We start from the raw sequence: 21266 nt of genomic DNA, 5'->3' as shown, positions 1-21266 counted from the left end.
TCCAGTGAATTCCTTTTCTCCTTAAATTGTTAAACTTATTTCTACTGAGTGTAACTAAGAACTGTAACTGATACACTGGCCTCATTTCTTTTCCTGTAAATTGCCTACTTGTTATTGCCTTAGGACCTTTGCTCCTCATTTTCCCTCCGCCCTGACCTCACAGGACTGGTTCCTTTGTATCCCTCAGCATTTAGGCAAATATCACCCTGTAGAAATAGCTGTGATCCCCCACCTATTTGATAATTCTTTATCAAATATCCATTTTTATTTCTTTTTTAAAAAGGATTTATTTATTTCAGAGGGAGAAAGAGCATGAGAGGGGAGAGGGTCAGAGGGAGAAACAGACTCCCCACTGAGCAGGGAGCCTGATATGGGACTAGATCCTGGGACTCCAGGATCATGAACTGAGCCAAAGGCAGTTGCCAAACCAACTGAACCACCCAGACACCCACATTTTTATTTTCTTCACAGAACTTACTAGGTGAAATTATTTAGCTCACATATATTTGTTTTCTTGTTTATTTCTTCTCTGCCCCACAAAAAGAAACTGCAGAAATTACCTTGCCTGGGGGCGCCTGGGTGGCTGAGTGGGTGTCTTCGGCTCAGGTCATGGTCCCAGGATCCTGGGATTGAGCCTCACATTGGGCTCTCTGCTCAGCAGGGAGCCTGCTTCCCCCTCTCTCTCTGCCTGCCTCTCTGCCTAGAGATCTCTGTCAAATAAATAAATAAATCTTTAAAAAAAAATTATTTTGCCTGGGGAAGTGCCTGGCACATGGCATGAGCACAATATTTGCAAAATGAATGAAAGAAGTTTATACTTTTCTCTTAAAATTAGGAGCATCCTTTGAATATTCATCAACAGGAAATTGGTTAAATAAACTGGGGCACACCATGCAATAGGATATTATGAACCTATTAAAAAGATGGGGTACATTTTCTATGTCTTAACGTGGAAAGGATTCCACAACACTGTTAAGTAAAACAGTCAAATGTAAATGAAAGTAAATATAAGGTGATATTTCGTATGTGTAAAATGCCTAGAAATAATATGGGAAGATACTAAACAAATTGTTAAGAATAGTTACCTGAGTATAATGGGAAGTCTAGGGTAGAAAGAGACCCCCCGACCTCTTGCCTAATTATTGAAACAATCATGCATGCATAGAGTCTTTCTTTTGGTTTCAAATAAATTGTCCAAAAAATAGATTTATTAGAAAAATATTAAGGTTTGATATCCTTTGTAATGAAAGGAAAAGTTGAACACTCAACTACTGAAAGGGCAGAAATGATTCGGGGGGGGTCTCAAAAACTCCCAGAAACAGAGATGTAAAATTTTTCAGATCTCTTTCTACTAGTCTCTTGCCTCAGTTTCTCTATGCCTCTCAGCTTCACTCTATCTCAGTGCTATACTTCTGTTATCCAAGTCTCATGCTGGGGATGGTGGCTAAACACTGGAGAAAGCCGCCCTCTTCAGATTTATCGAAGACTTCTTAGAACCATCATAGAGCCTGTGCACTTACCTGCAAGTCTGTCATAGGTGAAAGAGGAAGTAGCAAGGGGGATGGTTTGTGAAAAACCACCTACCTGACATTCAAACTCCTGCTCTGAACTCTCTTGCCTCCACAGAACACATTTAGAATAATGTAAATGACGCAAGATTCCAGTGTTGGATACATACGGTGAGAACCTTTTCCTTGTCATTAGGGTAATTGACTCTGTCTTCTACATCACCCATGTCCTTATCTTCCCCACAATCTGTAGGCAACAGCTCATCTTTGAGCATTGTTGAGAAGCCTTCCACAAAAAATTTGGGAGTCATATGTAACTCTGAAGAGGGACTGCCAATAGCTGCAGTACTATATCATTTTTTATGGTCTTGGTTAAATCTCAATCACATTTATTTATATCATTGACATTTTTACAAAATATTTTTGCCCAAATCAGTTAGTCCCATCAAAATCCACAAGGTAATATTTTAAACTGTTGATATATTAGAAGAGACTACCTGCTGGTTTGTTTTATTTCAGTGTCTTAAAAGAATAAAGGATTATTGCTTTCTCAAAGCAACTCAAATGTCAATCAACTGATGAATTGATAAACAATACGGGCATATCCATACAACGGAATATTATTTGGCCATAAAAAGGAATAAAGTACTAATACATGCTACCTTAGAAACATTATGTAAAGTGAAAAAAGCCAGGCACAAAGGACCACATATTGTATGATTTCATTGATATGAAAAGCCTAGAATAGGGAAATCTATAGAAACAGAAAGTAATTACTAGTTGCTTAGGTCTTGGATGGGGAGAAGAAATGGGGAATTCAAGGACAACATCTAAGCAGTGTGGGGTATCTTCATGGCAATGAAAATGTTCTAAATTGATGTGGGTGCTAGATGCATGATTCTGTGAAGACATTGAAGGACAACGAATTGTACACTTTAAATGACTGAATTTTATAGCATGCTCATCATCCAGCAATAAAGCTGCTTTTAAAATACATTTTAAAAATGTGTTACTGGGGCACCTGGTGGCTCAGTGGGTTAAAGCCTCTGACTTCGGCTCAGGTCATGATCCCAGGGTCCTGGGATCAGGCCCCACATTGGGCTCTCTGCTCTGCGGGGAGCCTGCTTCCTCCACTCTCTCTGCCTGCCTCTCTGCCTAGTTGTGATTTCTCTCTGTCAAATAAATAAAATATTTTTTAAAAATGTATTCCTATAAAATATAGAAAGAACTTACAAAACTCAATGCCCAAAAAACAAATAATCCAATTAAAGAATGGGCAGACGACATGAACAGAAATATTTCCAAAGAAGACATACAGATGGCCAATGGACACATGAAAAGATGCTCAACATCACTCATCATCAGGGAGAAAAGCAAATCAAAACTACAATGAGGTATCACCTCACAACTATCAGAAGGGCTAAAATCAACAACACAAGAAACAAGGTGTTGGTGAGGGTGTAGAGAAAAAGGAACCCTCATGCACTGTTAGTGGGAATGCAAACTGGTACAGCTACTGTGGAAAACAGTATGGAGGTTCCTCAAAAAGTTAAAAATAGAACTACCCTGTCATCCAGCCATGGCACTACTGGGTATTTAGCCAAAGAATACAAGAAAACTAATTTAAAAGGATACACGCATCTCCATTTTTATAGTAGCATTATTTACAATAGCCAAGATATGGAAGCAGCACAAGTGTCCATTGATTAATGGTTGGATAAAAAGGATGTGCTATCTATATAAGCAATGGAATATTATTCAACCATAAAAAAGAGTTAAATCTTGCCATTTGCAATGACACAGATGGAGCTAGAGAGTATTATGCTAAGTGAAATAAGTCAAGCAGAGAAAGACAAATACCATGTGATTTCACTCCCATATGTGGAATTTAAGAAACAAACAAATAGAGAGGGGCAAACCAAGGAACAGATGCTTAACTACAGAGAATGAACTGATGGTTACCAGAAGGGAAGTTGGTGGGGGGGGGGATTAGTAAAAGGTGAAAGGGACTAAGACTACACTTACTTTGATGAGCACTGAGTAATATACTGAATTTTTGGATCACTATATTGTAAATCTGAAACTGATATAACACTGTATTTTAACTATCCTGGAATTAAAATTAAAAAGTACATAGTGTGTTTAAACAACAAAACAATATGTATCCATAGATAACTGGCAGCACTGTATTTCAGTAAAATTTTATTTAGAAAAATAGGTGGCTGGTCCATGGGCCATAGTTTGCGGACTTCTGTTCTAGAGTAGTAAAATCTTTTCACTGGGTACTGACTTACTAGGAAAAAAATATTGCCTTTTCTAGCCTCTCTTGTAGAAGTTTGTGTACAGCTTCCGGGAATTGCCTTTAAATGGAAAAGGTGTGCTGCTCTCTACATATCTCCATCCTTCTGTTCACTTGAAGACTAGAGCTCTAGCCGCCATCCTGGACCAGGAAATGACTTTGAAAAATGGAAATCACACACAGTGGAGCAATAAGGTAGCAGGAGCCTGGCATCCTCACCCCATAAATCACTGTTCTAACCCCAAGCTAATTTCAACTGAAAGAAAAATTATATCATATAAAAAGAAAAATAAATAACTTTTATTTTGGTGCTTTCTGTTACTCTGTGCTCACAGCTAAACTTAGCTCCTACTACTAAAGTCTCAAGGAATTAAAAACCAACTCTGCTTCCTAAAGGGACTCAAGTAGATATTAGGGGACATTCAATATCCAGTTCTATAGACATTATCACCTAACTCCATGTGTGTGTTTTCTTTTTTAAAGATTTTATGTATTTATTTCACAGAGAGAGAAAGAGATCACAAATAGGCAGAGAGGCAGGCAGAGCTAGGGGGAAGCAGGCTCCCTGCTGAGCAGAGAGCCCGATGTGGGACTCGATCCCAGGACCCTGAGATCATGACCTGAGCTGAAGGCAGAGGCTTTAATCCACTGAGCCACCCAGATGCCCCCTTGTGTGTGTTTTCTTAACAGCATTTCATTCCTACACTTGCTCTTAGCCTAAAGGCAAAGAATTGATTGTAGCATTTCATTCTAATTTTACCGGCCTTTTGATCTAGTGTCTTGCAACTACTTGGGTTCATATCTGTAAGAAAGATCAGGAAGATACATTCTCTGACTAGCCAATCCTTTGTAACTTTAAAAAAAAAAATGTCAAACACCGTAATTACAGGCAGCACCATATCCAACAGTTCCACTGTTTATTAAATCCCCATTCATCCAAGTCATGATCACGGTGTACACAGTCTATTGTGGGGTTCTTTATGGGTCCAGTAATGTGAACATTAGCTTGTCAATTCCTCTGCTCTACAGGACAGAAACCAAACTAAACCAAACCAAAACAAAACCACCAGCACAGGCCTCTCATGGGGTTCAACTTTACCTTGACACGATTAAAATAATGTCTGAAGAGCTTATGTTTACTTTTGTTCATAATGTTTACTTTTACTTTTACTTTTGTTCATAAAAAGATACAGGACTTCAGTGTCACAAATGTGTATCTTCTCCCTAAGGATGTGAGGCATGAAACAGCTAATATTTTCAAGACTCCCCCCCACTTAATAAAGTATCTCTGTTTCAGAGTTACCCTGGTACGTATCGAATGCCTGTGTCCCCTTAAAATTCATATGTTGAATCCCTAACCCCTGAACGTTGCTATATTGGGAGAGGAGGCCTTTGAAGATTTACGGTTAAATAAGGTCACAAGGGTGGGTCCCTGATCCTATAAAATTAGTGTCTTTATAAGAAAAAACATCAGAGATACCTCCGATCCCCGTCTCTCTCCTCACCCAGGCAGGTAAGGACACAGCAAGAAGATGGCCATCTGCAAGCTAGGAAAAGAGTTCTCACCAGAAATTAAATTGGCCAAACCCTTAATCTTGGACTTCTTGAGAAAATAAAGTTTTGTAGTTAAAGCTACCCAGTCTGTGATACAATGTTATGGCAGTCTGAGCACACTATACACACTCCTAAAGGATGGTGTGGAAAAGAAGGTCCTGCTCCAGCACATTTTCCAATTATGCCCTGACAAAATCCACTTTAATACTGACATAATCATAAACTGGCTTCACATAGTCTGAGCCTACTTGATATTTTGACTTGACTCTTATTCTCATGGGTGACTTGGTGGATTTTGGAGGTTCTCTGCTGGAGTGCCTTCTGACTGTAACTCCTGTGACAGGCAGAATGTCCAACCATCCTGAGTGGTCTGGGACTGAGGGATTCCTGAGACTCGGGACTTTTGGTACTAAAACAGGGAGAGTTTCAAGCAAATTTGAGCAAGCTGGTCATCCCAGATAGGCAACACATTCTATTTCCCCAGTTACTGCTCCTTCCGTAGCTCCCGATTTTCTGATAATCCACACCACATGCGCCCTCTGTTGGAAGTCCCATTTCCCTTCCAGGAAGTCCTTTTAGGCGAGAGTCAAAAGAGCGCCAGGCCAGCTCTCTCTCTCATGTGGTACATATTTGGTGCACAAGAAACACTCAAACATCATTTGCCTGGACAAACTATGGAAGTCACAGCTGATTCCAACCTAGCAACTCTCCTTTACTCCTCTGCCCAAACTTCTTACTGGCCCATTCTCCCTACCCTGGGATTTCTCAGATGTGAGTCAGGCACTACTGTACTTCTGAAAACTCAAGGGACACATATCAAGCCCCCTGAGTAGTGCCACTGAAGTCCCACTCAGTAGACTTGAAGGGGCATGAGGAAGCCTAACAACAATGTAAAATCCTCCTCATGAAATCGCCTCTTTTATAATCTTCTTCTAAGCCTTGAAACTGGTGAAAAGCGCCAATAATTGAAAAAGCCCATTTAGGGACTGCGGTTACCAACTATAGGGAGCAAAACTGCCCAAGGGCCCCAGGAGCTGCCATACTCTGCAATCTTCCACATTTGCACCAAAGATCAAGCTTTCCATGGGCTGATCCGGCCAGTGACTGAGTGCAGCACAGATCATAAGGCAAGCTCCTTCCTAGGAGGATTCCTGGTCATGGCAATTTTGGCTTGAGCATTCTCAGTAGTCTTGCCAAATCCTCCTTAGACTGTACATCAGCCTAGGACAATTCCACCAACCTCTCCGCATCTCTTTCACTGCTTTTAACTTCCATCTATCTGATGGCTCTTCCTGGCTCCCTCCTCATTCTCTCATAAGTGTTTCCTATAATAAAATTCTTGCACATTTAATGTCACCCTAACAACTGCTTTTTAGAAGGCCCAGACTAACATGAAGATATTTCCTTTGAAAACATGTATCTTGTCAGGACCTCACTTGGAGTTTCATAGCTGTTTTATTATAATGTAGCATGCAACACTTCCCGTTCGATATCCACTTATGCTACTAATCATAGGATGATTGAATGATATGGTAAGAGGGAATACTAGGGAAAACGATGAGATTTTACTTTACAGTTGTTGTTGTTATTCAAGCCACTCTAGGTTTTGTCAAAATATATGTCTAATTTGTATAAGTATAAAGCTGAAATTTTGTTAAGGATGATCATAGTGGGTGCTCAATGTGTGAGTGGGAACATTATATATGCAAATCTGTCTGAGTGGGCAACTGGTCTCGTAGGGACTTGGGTGAAAGGGTTGTTACATGCTACCTTAGAATTTCAAAGCAACCTCAACCCCAATATCAGCATTTTCCATTATTTACATGTTCTTCCTTCCCAATCCCTTCTCATTTTTCTCTTCTGTCTTTTCACTGTATTTCTTGTAGTGCCACTGCTTGATAGTTGCTAAAAGGCAACAGTGGGAGCAGACTACAGAAATAGAAAAGAGGAGTGGTTATTTTGCTTTTATCTGAACCTGGTAAGTTGTTTAAAGCTACCGCAAAGAAGGCAGAATAAAAGTAGCTTTTTATACTTGTTCTCCAGAATGTCAAGTGTCTCACATCCCTCTCTCCTCTGTTTTTTGAGAAGTAAAACTTCTGATTGGAATTTTTTTATACAAAGGTGTGGGAAAAACACCTGTACCAAATTTGTATTTTGATAATATCCTGACAAAAAAACAACAACAACAAGAAACAACGCTTTGCCAAGGAAAAGAATTCCTTTCTGTAGTTTGTATCAAAGTCGGTCATTTGTCAAAATGTGACAACATGCCTTTGTCTTCATTATAATTAAGCAGGCAACTAAGAAAGGTTTACTGCGGTCAATTTATTTCCCTATATTAAAAAGAACTGTAGCAGATATGGAAAATAAATAGTAGAGAGAAGAAATAAAATAATTAAACGGCCACTCTTCAAATATTATCATTCTTAATTCTGATGTATTTTTTCTATGCATAATTTATTTTTACAAAAATATTACCTCGCCCCCATGATATCTAGCCATGGGCTCTGACCTCCCCTGAGGTCCTGTGCCCCTAGGACCTCTGACACCTAGGGATCTGAGAGGTTCTGTTCTGGGGAGGTGCTGGTGTGGCTATTTCCCCACCTGATGGCCTCTGCGAAAAAAAGAAAAAGGAAAAAAAAATGACCAAAGTGGGTATTCACACTTCATTATTTGATGGCTGGTTATAGTTAACGGTGACATTAAGGTAGAAGTATTTGTTCTTATATTCTAAAGGAACAGAAGCCAGGAGACACAACTGATTTGGTGGAAAGTCCAAGATAATCGTTGTCAGGCTTTTATTACCGCCAGAGGCTATTTGCCAATAATGACAGGCCTCGAGCCGTTTGAGCAGTCTTGACTTTACAAGTGCCTGACAGGAGTTAAAATGTTTCCCAGCGCCCACGGTCAGGGCCAGTTCCCTCAGTTAACCGGGGGTCGAGGGCAGCAAGAATCCTCCATGTGCAGAGTCAAGGGGCAGGAGACCAAGAGAAATCGCAAGACACCCGGTTAACGATGGTGACCGTGGCACACGGTTCGGATCTCTGTCCACCGCAGAGACCACGGTGGCTGTGGCTTGGCCCTACACCATGGGCAACAACGCTGAGCTGAAGGTGAACGCCCCTGCAGAAGTGGCCTTCCAGCTGCAAGCACCAGGGGGTTGGGGGTTTTTCTAAATGGAAGCATTACGGAGGAAATTTAAAGCACTGGCTCCACAAACTGGGGGATCAGGTCAGCTCCAAGACGAGATGCATTAAGACAAATCACTCGCCCTCTCCTGGCCTCAATTTTCCCATAATGGAAACAATATCATGTCTTCCTCCTGGACCTGTTGTAAAGAAAGGATTTAAAAGGCACGGGAAAGCGGGTGTTGGGCACACTACATAACACGTAACACCCGTTACAAGTAGGTGATGGTAAACAAAACACCCAACCCTACCACTCCACCGCCAGCGTCTCTACGGGACCAGCTTCCGGAGCCTCTTCACTTCACCGAACGCAAATCCCTCCGCGTTCGCGTCACTTCCGGGAGACTCTGGTCGCGACTCCACGAAATACCCGGATGTAACTATCATGGCTGCCATCAGTGGGGGATCGCAGTGGAGTTCGAGTCAAGAGCTGCCCGGAAAGCGCTCAGAGTTGGGGCTTCAAGGAGGCCTGTCAAAGAACAAAAGATGAGATTACTGGGGCGGCAAGGTGCCCCAGACGGCCTGGGAACTGCGCCCCCGCCCTTCCTGTTAACTTGCCGCCAAGTTTTTCTAGAGGAGTCGCTCCTTTTGGCCGGGTGGGGACTCACTGGTTCCTTGGGCCTTTCTTCTGTGCCGGATTGTAGTTTCCGTCACGCCGCTTAGTCTCGGAGTTGCGCGGGCAATGCGGAAGCTGGCCGCGGAGGAAGGGGCGGGGCAGAGATTAGGACGCAGACAGGTGGGGCGCGGTGGGAAATTTGGAGTGGCAGAGGTGTGGGGCGTCCCACTAAGTGCAGGTAGCCTCAGGCCGCTGCCTTCATTGGAATCTGGTTCCGGTCTTTTTGGCCGGATGCACCTTACCATGGGTCTCTCATACTTGGTCATAGGGGTCTTCCCTGCTGACCCAGCCATACTCAGTATTAGATTGATCTTCGAATACTATCCAGGATGTGTGTAGTGAAGTATGCGATTGGTTTAAAAAAAAAAATCCCAAACATAAGAAAACTAAAATGTTGGTTTTAAGTTTCAGAATTCATAGGGATACTTCTCATGTTGAACATTGGGTTGGTTTTCTTTTAAAGTTTAAATTTGGATAATAAGGTAGTGCTTGTGAGATTTTTTAACGAAAGCATTCTTAAAACAACTGGTATGAGAAAATATGCTGATATTTAAAATAGAGAATTGTCGCACTTTGGTACTGTGCAGTTGTCATGAGTGAAACAGCAGGACACGAGAACTGGACCCCATGATGAGACTTTTAATTGCAAGAGGCTTCTGCAAATACAGTAATTCTAAATACAGATATATTCATTTCAGTTAGTTCTCTTTGCAGAGTGGCCCATAGATTTTGTCTTCAGGTGAAACAGGAACAAATGTGAGTTGATTGGTTAACATTTCCCAGTAGTTAAAACTACTATACAAGTGCTTAATTGTGTATTTGTTGCATTCAGAATTGGTTAACATTTCCCAGTAGTTAAACTACTTTTCAAGTGCTTAACTGTGTATTTGTTGCATTCAGATTCTAAATTGAATTTAGAATCTCAGCTAAAACCAGTTTGTCTGAAATATATAATGAACTCAATGTAAACTATACATAAAGAATGTTATTTTATAACAAAAATATAGAAACAAATATGTAAAAACAGTTGTTTCTATAAAACATAGTGTGCCATAATTTGGATTTTCACTTAAATTCCCAAAATTAGAAGAGCTGACCAGAAAGGCTTAAAAAAGAAATGTAGACATGTACCCCTTCTCTAAACATGCCATTGTTTGAACAGAAAACAAAATGACATTGGAAAGTACCTGGGATATGCTTTTATAGTTATACTATATGCGAGGCACTGAATTGATAATGAATGAGAAAATGCTTTATGAAATATAAATTAATAATGGATTATGAACAGTTAGTACTCTCACTCTTTGGACCAAATCAAGTTTAACCTCCAAAACTTGTGGTTGTTGTACAAGTAGTATATACCTGGTTGTAATTGTGTTTTATAGAAAGCAAAAATAAATGAACTGTTTAACATTTGAATATTTGTTCTTGTTGTTTCAGATTGTATTTATAAATGCATTTGAACACAGTGGAGTCCTAAGTAACTTGACAATCATAGTTGGTGTCAATTCTTATTTTTTGTATGGTTTTTTGCAGGTAGATCTACTGGGTTCTTGGCACAATACCATATGGACCTGGACAAAGCATTGTTAAGGTGGAAATTTTTATTGTATTAATCAGTTCAAACATTTGACCACTCTATTTATTTTTCAGTATTTTAGTCAAATAACTAGATGTGGGCTTCATATAGTGAGCAATATTTGTAGGATAATTGGTCACTTTAAATTTCCTACCAAATGTAAATTTTGATCTCAGATAGTTAAGTTTTACAGAGCGCCAACTATATGCCAAACTCTGTGTTAAGTCCTATATATACATTCTCTTACTCAATACAGTATCATGAGTTGATCTGTTAAACTCCTTTTTTTACAGTGGAGAAGCTGAGGCATAGAGGGATTAAGTTCCTTGTCCATGGTCCCAAAACTGGAGCCATATTCTAGAGCCTTTATTTCCATATATCAGAAGACTTTGGTAGAAGAATAAGAATAGAAGTTAGAACCTGGACTCGTACTACCTACCCTGCTTTCTAATTTAGGGCAGGTTATTTACCCTCTCTGAATTTCATTTTCCTCTCCTATAAGCAATGAACACTTTTAACTATTATATTTTACTGAATTGTGAATCATCAAGAATCCTTAAGAGTGCCTTCACCATTGTCTCCCATATTTTCTTCCAAGCCTCCAACACTGTTCTGTGAGTTTTGATGCACATACACAGGCAGTGACAACTCTCCCTGAGTGCAGCCTGGTCTGACCACATTGTAAGATGTGGCTGATTTTACAGTGTCAAAATGTAAAATAATGTGCATCTTGGAATTGTTAACATAGTAGATATCTCTGAGCTCCTTTCAATCCCAATTCTATGACATTTGTGACTGTCTTATTGCTGGCTTACATATATTTTTAATATGAATGATTCAAGATAAAACAAGCTTCTTGGCCGTGGAAAAGCAGGAACCATTCTTGTCTTTTTCATTTCTAAATCTTCAGTACCCAGAACAATGCCTGGCATGTAGTAAATGCTCGGTAAATATTTGATGAATGAATTCAGCAAATCTTAATTTTACATTACAAATACAATTTCCTAAAAAGTTATGCTTGACTTGAATTTGTCATAAAACAGAACAGTATCAACAATGCAACAGTGGTCTTTGTTTCCAAATATTTTTTCTGTGCATTATTGATTGTTACCAAGTGTGTGGTACATTTGTTCTTTGAAGAGATATAGAAAAAATGGACATGTGGCATCAGTTTTTTAACAAGGCATCAAACTTATTTTAAACTAGCAGAAGTATAGGAACACTGATGAATTATATAGAGATTTTCATTTTAACAAAAGTTGGAAAAATGTTATTTGATATTCTTACTAAATTTTTATGAGTATTCTGGAAATGATTAAACATACCATCCTTCCAAATATACAAGTAATGTTAAATACATCTGCGTTACGAATGATAAAAGTAATTGAAAGATATTTTGAAACTCTGTGAACAGGCAGAAAAGTTTTAGGGTGGCTAAGTGTAAGATAATGTAACTAAAGAGATTATCCCAACTATATTTATATAGTCTGATGAGGTCTGTACTTTCAGTTAGAACCAGAAAGGGTACACAGTAATTATTGCAGAGTTCTAGACTATTCTCTGGTAATAATCAGTTAAATGTTCTGCTGTGGCCAGAAAAGCCAACATGTGAAGGATCATCAAAAAAGGATTTTGGAAAATCAACAAAAAATATCTTACCTTGAAACAACACAATGGTCTTTCTAAACATAAAGGTACAGGCAGTTATTTTATATTCATGAAGGATAGATCTAGAATGTTCAAAATAACTTAAATCCTTAAATATTACTATAGATACTATTTTCCTTACATAATTCTGGGAAAACTATATGCCTACATACTTAACTTTTAAAGACTAAAATAAGTAACTAGTAAAGTTTACATAGCTACTAACATTTCTGCCACTAAAATAAAGCTCTCCATCATATTACAGCATATAGTTACTGGACGAACATTCACCACTAACTTCTCTCAATTTCCACTATCAATTTGCTTTTCTCAGGGCACCTTTTCATAGAAAACAGTTTTTATTCTTTGTAAGTCATAACCTGTGCAATAATGAGGAGGGAGTAATTTTCACTTCTCTTAATACTTATTCCCTTGCACAGGATGTGTCAGTGTATCCTTTCTCAAAGCCCCAAACTCAAAGGAGAGTAAGACCAAGGGCCCACAAGACATTACTAGTTCAAATGGAATAATACATTTTATGAGGTTTTTATGAAAGTTTCTGTGTATCGATTAAAGGCTTATTCCTCTACAGTTTTAGAGAATTGAAAGAGGAGTGATATTTATCATTAAATTTGGGACAAATATGTTCACTGAGTTCAATAACGGAAGAATTTTTTTTTAAGTACCTAATGGTAATGCTTTGTACCACCTCAAAAAACTTTTTCTTTAAAATTTCTACTATTTTCATCTCTTTTTTCCCTCCATTTCTTTGCTTTCCTATAAATAAATCACAGTAGACTCCCTCCCCTCTTCCTGAGCTGCCAACCTGCCCCACTCCCTGCCAGCTGTGATTTCATATGACTTCATCTAGGATAAAATCTTAGGATACATTTATCTTGTTTTGTATATTTTCTCCACATGTTTAAGAATTTATATCAAGTACATATGATTTGGAAAATCTGACATTTGGATAAAACAAATATAAATCAAAATAATAAAATCAGGCATGGTACACTTGAAACTAGAAACAAAATTTTAAAATGTTCTCTGGTTGTTTACCTATAGCAAAAGTGAATGTATATGTGTAAGTATCACATTTTAACACTAGGGCAAGTAAATCTCTCAGAAGCTTTTAGAGAAGGAATACAAATGGAATGCTGCTAATTCATTATTGTGTTAGTTTGGTATATTGAAGGTTAAGGGTTTTACAAGTTCATTTAGCAACCTTATTCTTCAAATCCTGATTTTTCCCTTTGAGTTTTCAACCATGACTTATTTTTTTTTAAAGATTTTATTTATTTATTTATTTGACAGACAGAGATCCCAAGTAGGCAGAGAGGCAGGCAGGTGGGGAGGGAGGGGAAGCAGGCTCCCTGCTGAGCAGAGAGCCTAATGCGGGGCTCCATCCCAGGACCCTGAGATCATGACATGAGCCGAAGGCAGAGGCTTTAACCCACTGAGCCACCGAGGCGCCCCTCAGCTGTGACTTATTTTAATAGAGGTTGTTTAGAAATAATATGCTGCAAGTTGGTGAAGAAATACTGCATCTCCTTTCTAATACTTACTAAAAAATCAATTTTGGGGGGTGGAGGGATGTGGTAACTGGGTGATGGACATTAAGGAGGGTATGTGTTGTAATTAGCACTGGGTATTATATGAGGCTGATGAATCACAGACCTGTACCCCTGAAACAACTAACACATTATATGTTTTAAGAAAATAATTTTTAAAGTAATCTCTACATTCATCATGGGTCTTGAACTCACGACCGCAAGATCAAGAGTCAGATGCTCCACCGACTGAGCCAGCCAGGCACCCCACAAATCTTTCTTTATAGTTAGAACTTAAGGGTTGATGACTCATTTTCAGAAGCAGAAAATTCTTTTTATGCTTTGTCTTCTAATTTGGTGATTGTAAGAAGTCTCTTGTTTAATGACATTTAGGAATGCATGCATAAACAGGGCTGAGAGACAGACATGAAAAGATCACTCACTACACCTGGCCAACCCTGGAAGTACCTATATGAGAATGACATTTAAACACATAAGTGCAAGGAAGGATGACCTGTACAGTGGTGAAAGTATGTATAGGGTAGAGAGAGACACAGGTGATCCTTTCAGAGGTCTGGAGAGCATGGTAAAAGGGGGAGAAGGGCTTCATAGAGCTGTGATGACTTGGATAGCCAGTCTCCTTTGAGGAAGCATTCTAAATAATTTGGTGGCTGTGTCTTTTAATAGGAACAGTATTAACATAGGGCAGGACAGTTTATCACTGTACTGGACTCCTAAGCGATGTAAATATTTAGCATCCTTGGCTCTGTGGTCTTTTTGTACCAACTAGCCTCAGTTGGGACCATGAGGAGCAGTTGGCTTGCTTTCTTCTCAGTTCTGATATTTATGCATACTCACAGTCAGGCTGCATTGCTTTCAGATGCTTTCTGTCCATGTGTGTCATTCTCATTCATTCGCTGCATTCTCCAAAGACCCAGTGTTAAGCCATGTGGTAACCAGGTGATATCCTGGTCTCTTGATTGCTTGAACTTCTCAAATTCAATGACCTTTGCCTTTTCTATAAAGCCACCCATTTCCTGGACCTTGTCATCACTTATGTTCAATTTCACCCTTAAAACCTTAAAATAAACTCTTCTACTTTCTGCCCATCTCCCCAGCTTCCTAATTGAATGACTTCCAATGCATCAATACTTGAACTTCAAGAACTCCAGGCCCTTCACTTTGCTACTCTCCCTACCAGTTTCTTCTCCTTTTCACTTCCCATCACTCCAACCACTGCACTCTTGCACTCTTGTCCTTCTGTTAAACCTTTTCAAGAAAACCCAACTGTAGGTCAGAAGTAATAATAGTAGCTAACATGGGGCACCAGGTGGCTCAGTGAGCTAAGCTTCTGCGTTCAGCTCAGGTCATGATCTTAGGGTCCTGGGATTGAGCCCCACATCAGGCTCTCTGCTCAGCAGAAAGTTTGCTTCCCCCACTTCTCTGTCTCTCTGCCTACTTGTAATCTCTGTCTGCCAAAGAAATAAAATCTTTAAAAATAATAATAGTAGCTAACATATACTGTATACTTGTATTCCCAACACTTCTCTAAATCTTTCTAACAGCCCTATGAGATAGGCATTACCATTCTTTTCATTTTGCAGATGAGAAAACTAAAACACAATTTCTATCTACTAAGTGGTATCTCTACAATATGAACCCAAGCAGTTTGCCCCCAGAAACCATGCTCTCTATGACCACTTTAGACTACCTTCCAAATCAGCTGTCTTCTGTGCTTCCATGCTTGGACAGCTGAGCTGTTTTAGGGACCGAGAATGGGCTTGGCTAGTTGGACAGTGTTGAAAGTTCTCACCTTAGCCCTTGGTTCAGTAACTACCCTCATGGTTAAGTTTCAAGCCAAGCTGGGAAGCATAGAGGGAAGTAAAGTGATTGAGTATTTAATGCCCTCAGCTACTTCTGGGTGTCTGTAGCCAGAGGGACTGGAGAACTAAAGAGAATATTTATCCGTGTGGGAGTTGGACATGACTAATAACCTCTACTTGATGACCAGGTAACTACTGAACTTGAGAGACTGAACTTGGCTTTTTCTGCAACAGGGTAGACAGGAAGGAGAGTCCTCCATCTGTTTTGAGAACAGTCACTCTCACCGTTTTTTCTTCTGGATTTCTTACTCTAGGTGTCCTCTTTTTGTCATGGATTTGTTGACCCTGGTGTTATCGCTCTAAGTGACAGGATCAAGCTTTTGAAAGCAGATTGCTTCAGTTACTGGGCCTACCTGTGTAGCCGTCTAAGTAGTTATTTTAGGGCTTTGGTGGTTCCCTGTACAAAAAAACCCTTGCCTGTTGCCATTCTCAGGTACTTAAAAGGCAAACTTTTATTTTCTATGTATTTAAGATGATACCAGTGACTTCTTATCTTTAACATTAAATACACCAAAATTTCTGTATGTACTACATATCGAAATTTTATCTTCGCCATGATTCTGAACCTGAATTTAAGTTACGCAATTTCAAGAGAGAAGATAGCCTCTAGGGAAGTAGGGATTTTTCTTAGAAACCCTTTTCTGCTTAAAAGACTTTCTAGAGAAAAGAAAAGCGTTGGAGAACATTAGTAGTCCAACAAATTTATATTCATGACTTTGCCTGGCAATTCTTCCCTGTTTCGCATTTTCCACAGGAGCGGTTTTAAACTTCTGCCCACCCAAGACCGTCCCCATTCTGTCCACCAGGCCCTGTACTCCTTCACTCAGCAGGTTATTTCACTTCTCCTTTTCTTGGAGAAAATAGAAACAATAAGATGGAATCTTTCTCAAATTAGTCCCGCCAAACCATCATACATACTTAATCGGTACCCAGTCTTCGTTCTTCCCTCCTTTCACAGTGGAAAAAGTAACCCTCTTCTGATGCAAGACTCTGGCTCCCTTCCCAGTCCCGCTTCCTAGTCCGGGTTTTCTTTACTGATCTGTGGCTCCTTCCCATTGGCATTTAGGTATTTTCAAGTCTCTTCTATCTTAAAAAAATAAAACCTTCCTATAGGAACTCCTCATTCTCTATTCTGTATCTTCTTCACAGACATGGTTTATTTATTTATTCATTTATTCATTTATTTATTTTTAAAGATTTTATTTATTTAGTTGACAGGCAGAGATCACAGGTAGGCAGAGAGGCAGGCAGAGAGAGAGAGAGAGGGAGAGAGAGAGAGAGGAGGAAGCAGGCTCCTTGCTGAGCAGAGAGCCCGATGCGGGGCTTGATCCCAGGACCCTGGGATCATGACCTGAGCCGAAGGCAGAGGCTTTTAACCCGCTGAGCCACCCAGGCACCCCTGGTTTATTTATTTTTTAAATTAACATACAATATATTATTTGTTTCAGGGGTACAGGTCTCTGATTCATCAGTCTTACACAATTCACAGCACTCACCACAGCACATACCCTCCCCAAAGTCTATAACCCAGCCATCCCCCTCCCTCCCAACCCCCTCCCCTCCAGGAACCTTAGTTTGTTTCCTGAGATTAAGGGTCTTATGGTTTGTCTCCCTCCCAAGTCCCATCTTGTTCAATTTTTCCCTCCCTTCCCCCATGACCTCCCCCAACCTTGCTTCTCAAATTCCTCATATCAGAGAAATCATATGATAATTGTCTTTCTCTGACTGACTTACTTTGCTTAGCATAATACCCTCTAGTTCCATCCACGTCATTGCACATGGCAAGATTTATTTTTCAGTGGCTGCATAGTATTCCATTGTATGTATATACCACTTCTTTATCCATTCATCTGTTGATGGACATCTGGGCTCTTTCCATAGTTTGGCTATTGTGGACATTGCTGCTATAAACATTCGGGTGCATGTGTCCCTTCGGATCACTGTATTTATATCTTTAGGATAAATACTCGTAATGTGATTGCTGGGCCGTAGGGTAGCTCTGTTTTCAACTTTCTGAGGAACCTCCATGCTGTTTTCCATAGTGGCTGCACCAGCTTGCATTCCCACCAACAGTATTGGACGGTTCTCCTTTCTCCGCATCCTCACCGATAGCTGTCGTTTTCTGAATGGTTAATTTTAGCCATTCTGACTGGTGTGAGGTGGTATCTCACTGTGGTTTTCATTTGTAATTCCCTGATGCCGAGTGATGCTGAGCACTTTTTCACGTGACAGACATGGTTTATGAAAGACTTGTCTCTATCCATTGTTCCTTACTTTGTATTCCTATTTATTCTCCAGCCAACTGCAATATTTTACCTTAACTGAAGCTATCAGTTGTAAAGGTCTCCAACTACCACTCTGTTTCTAAATCCACTGTGCACTTCCAGACCTTATCTGACTTGACCTTTCTTCAACAAATGACACTTGAACCACTCTCTTCTCACCGATCTTCTTCTTCTTGGCTTCTGTAACACCATTGTTTTTCTGGTATCAGATAACTTACTTCTCCAGTCATTCCTTCTTAGTATCTTTAAGGGCATCTGTTCATTTTCTTTCTCATTCTCTTACTCAGGTCTTTACTAAGCATCTCTTACACTCCAGGCACTCTACTAGGTGCTGGTGATAGAATCTGACATAAAATCTGGAGTCTTTCTCCAGAAAAATGCACTTCCAAACATAAGTCAAAATTTAGCATATGTTTTCAAGCATTTCATGATCCCTAAATACCTGTTCATCACTGTAGATTAAGAGACCTTGCCTTGGAACTTCCAATTGCCTTAGTAGAAGCTTTTACAAAAACATTAAAAAGAAAACAACCTGATTAAATTTAAAAGAAAAGGCTCAGAAAATGAAAATGAAGGCAGTTTTTCCCAGAGGGGAGATTTTGTAACCATTGGACACTTCCTCTAAGATGTTAAGATTAAACCAGTTCTTCCAATGTAATATTTGTGGACAAGCAACTGTTTCCCTACTCTCCAACCCTCCACTCCTATATGCCTTGCTTGGTGTCACAAGAATAGAATTCAGGAAAGTCTTAACTCATCCTTAAAAAGGAGAAAATGGGGGCACCTGGGTGGCTCAGTGGGTTAAAGCCTCTGCCTTTGGCTCAGGTCATGATCCCAGGGTCCTGGGATCAAGCCCCGAGTTGGGCTCTCTGCTTGCTAGGGAGCTTGCTTCCCCCTCTCTCCTCTGCCTGCCTCTCTGCCTACTTGTGATCTCTGTCTGTCAAATAAATAAATAAAATTTTTAAAAAATAATAAAAAAATAAAAAGGAGAAAATGAAATTCTAGAGTTGGTATTATTACTTTGAAATTAGATTGAATAGGATTCTAGTCTCTACTAGGGTTCAAATGATGCATAGGATGTCAGCTTCAGAGAATGGGGCAAGCAGGAGGCTGAGTAATTCCTCACCTGATGAAGTTATTTCCAGTGACCAGAGAAGGAAATGGTGCTGATGTTGATATCCTGTGGTCACAAGTAATAGAACATTTACATTCTGGGTACTATCTTTTAATGCCATCCATAGTCTCCCACCAGCCTTGAAAATGTGTGTGTGCTGAGAAATCCACCTGTGTCTTCTCATTACATGTTTTTTTTCTTTTAAGATTTTATTTATTTATTTGACAGAGAGAGATCACAAATAGGCAGAGAGGCAGGCAGAGAGAGGGGGAAGCAGGCTCCCTGCGGAGCAGAGTGCCCAATGCGGGGCTTGATCCCAGGACCCTGAGATCATGACCTGAGCTGAAGGCAGAGGCTTTAACCCACTGAGCTACCCAGGCACCCTCATTACATGTTTTTTTGTTTGTTTGTTTGTTTTGTTTTTTTAAAAGATTTTATTTATTTGTTTGACAGACAGAGATCACAAGCAGGCAGAGAGGCAGAGAGAGAGAGGAGGAAGCAGGCTCCCTGCTGAGCAGAGAGCCCGATGTGGGGCTCGATCCCAGAACCCTGAGACCATGACCTGAGCCGAAGGCAGAGGCTTTAACCCACTGAGCCACCCAGGCGCCCCTCATTACATGTTTTTAAAGGAAGAATCTTTTAGTCACAGATTCCATATCAGAGTTCCTTTGATCACTGGAAAAAAAAACAGGAAAAACAAACAAATGGTAAGGTTTGTGTTTCTTTTGGGACTACTGTGTATGAGATAAAATGTTCGCCTTTTTTTTTTTTTTTTTTTCCACCTAATACATGTATAGAGCACCCACTGCTGTGCTCAATACTGGGCATGTAATGCTGAGTAAAAATAGATAAAACCCCTGCTCACAAAGCTTATAGTTTGGTGTAACAGATCACCAGTAACCAGACAACCACACAGAAATATCAAAATGCAGATTTAACAGGTAGTAGGGTGAAGCAAGGTTATATGAGAGTCTGTATAACAAGAGAATTTGACTATGTTAGGAAAGTCTTAAAATGATGCTCAGGCTGAAGACCGACTAAATGTTATCTAGGTGAAGGAGGAAGAAAAGTGTTCCCTAGATAAAAGGGCTAGAATGTGCGAGGATCTCTGACAGAAGAGAATATTCAGGAAAAAGGTAGGAGAAAGGTTGGATGGCTACAGGGGAGAGAGGAAGAGGAAATGAGGCTTGAAGTTGGAGTTGAGTTTTAAGAGGATCTCCTTGGCTGAGGTTGAAGAAAGGACGGGACCCAGGCAGAGGACAGGTGAGAAAACCAGTCACCCAAGTGTGAGATGATGGCTGGTGGGGATGGAAACATATGGGAAGAAGTCGATTGTATTTGGTAATTCATTCTGAGTTTCAATACTGGATTAGATTGTGTATATATTTTGCTAATAGTTTAAGAAACTAGATTTTGATTTTTCCTTTTGGCAGTGAAATAAGAATTACTGGTTAAAAAAAAAAAATATATATATATGCTTTTAAAAAGTTATGGAAGGCCACACTGGGACACAGGTTAGACCCTCCTTGAAGCTTAATATATACACTGAATATGAGAAACTCAAGCCTTGAATTGGAGAAAACTGAGTCAGGGACCTTTAAGATTCAGCCTCCAGATTGAAAAGAATCTCTATAATTTTAAGAATAAGACTAATATTTATTTGAGAGAGTGAGAGGTAGTTTGAGGGGAAAGGGGATGAGGGAGAGGGAGAAGGAGGAAGCAGATTCCCCACTGAGCACGGTAGTACCTTGGACTCCATCTCAAGACCCTGAGATCCAGACCTGAGTCCAGATCAAGAGTTGGACACTCAACCAGCTGAGGCACCCCGGCGCCCCAAGAGTAAAACTAATTTTTATAACCAAATTTGAGATTATTTAGCTTTTTGGATGACTTAATGGAACATTATTTCGTTAATATTTTAAGTGGTTCTCCCCCCCTTCTGTAACTGTACTTACCTGTAATTTAATGCATTGAATTTAAAGGCAAATTTAGATATGATTTTTTAAAGATTATAGACCTATGGTAAAATTGTAGGGAGAGGGT

The 21266-nt window shown here is 39.8% G+C and overlaps 1 long non-coding RNA gene and 1 other non-coding gene across 4 annotated transcripts; one reads left to right on the top strand and one right to left on the bottom strand.

Moving 5' to 3' along the window:
• Positions 1–5436: 5436 nt before the first annotated feature.
• On the bottom strand, positions 5437–9360 carry LOC116573467. Of its 3 annotated transcripts, none has more exons than XR_004278810.1 (3): positions 9158–9355; positions 8855–9018; positions 5437–7975 (listed from the first exon to the last, which is right to left on the bottom strand). It is a non-coding gene; the product is annotated as an uncharacterized LOC116573467 (long non-coding RNA). The 3 variants fall into 3 exon arrangements; XR_004278809.1 differs by having other exon boundaries at positions 5437–8689; positions 9158–9354; XR_004278808.1 differs by having other exon boundaries at positions 5437–9018; positions 9158–9360.
• LOC116573816 lies at positions 7841–7929 on the top strand. The gene has a single exon (XR_004279022.1). It is a non-coding gene; the product is annotated as a small nucleolar RNA SNORD88 (small nucleolar RNA).
• Positions 9361–21266: the final 11906 nt, after the last annotated feature.

This window comes from Mustela erminea, chromosome 14, assembly GCF_009829155.1.
Source record: "Mustela erminea isolate mMusErm1 chromosome 14, mMusErm1.Pri, whole genome shotgun sequence".
Classification (NCBI taxonomy): domain Eukaryota; kingdom Metazoa; phylum Chordata; class Mammalia; order Carnivora; family Mustelidae; genus Mustela; species Mustela erminea.
The sequence above is the reverse complement of the archived record's forward strand: the minus strand, read 5'-3'. Positions and strand labels throughout refer to the sequence as shown.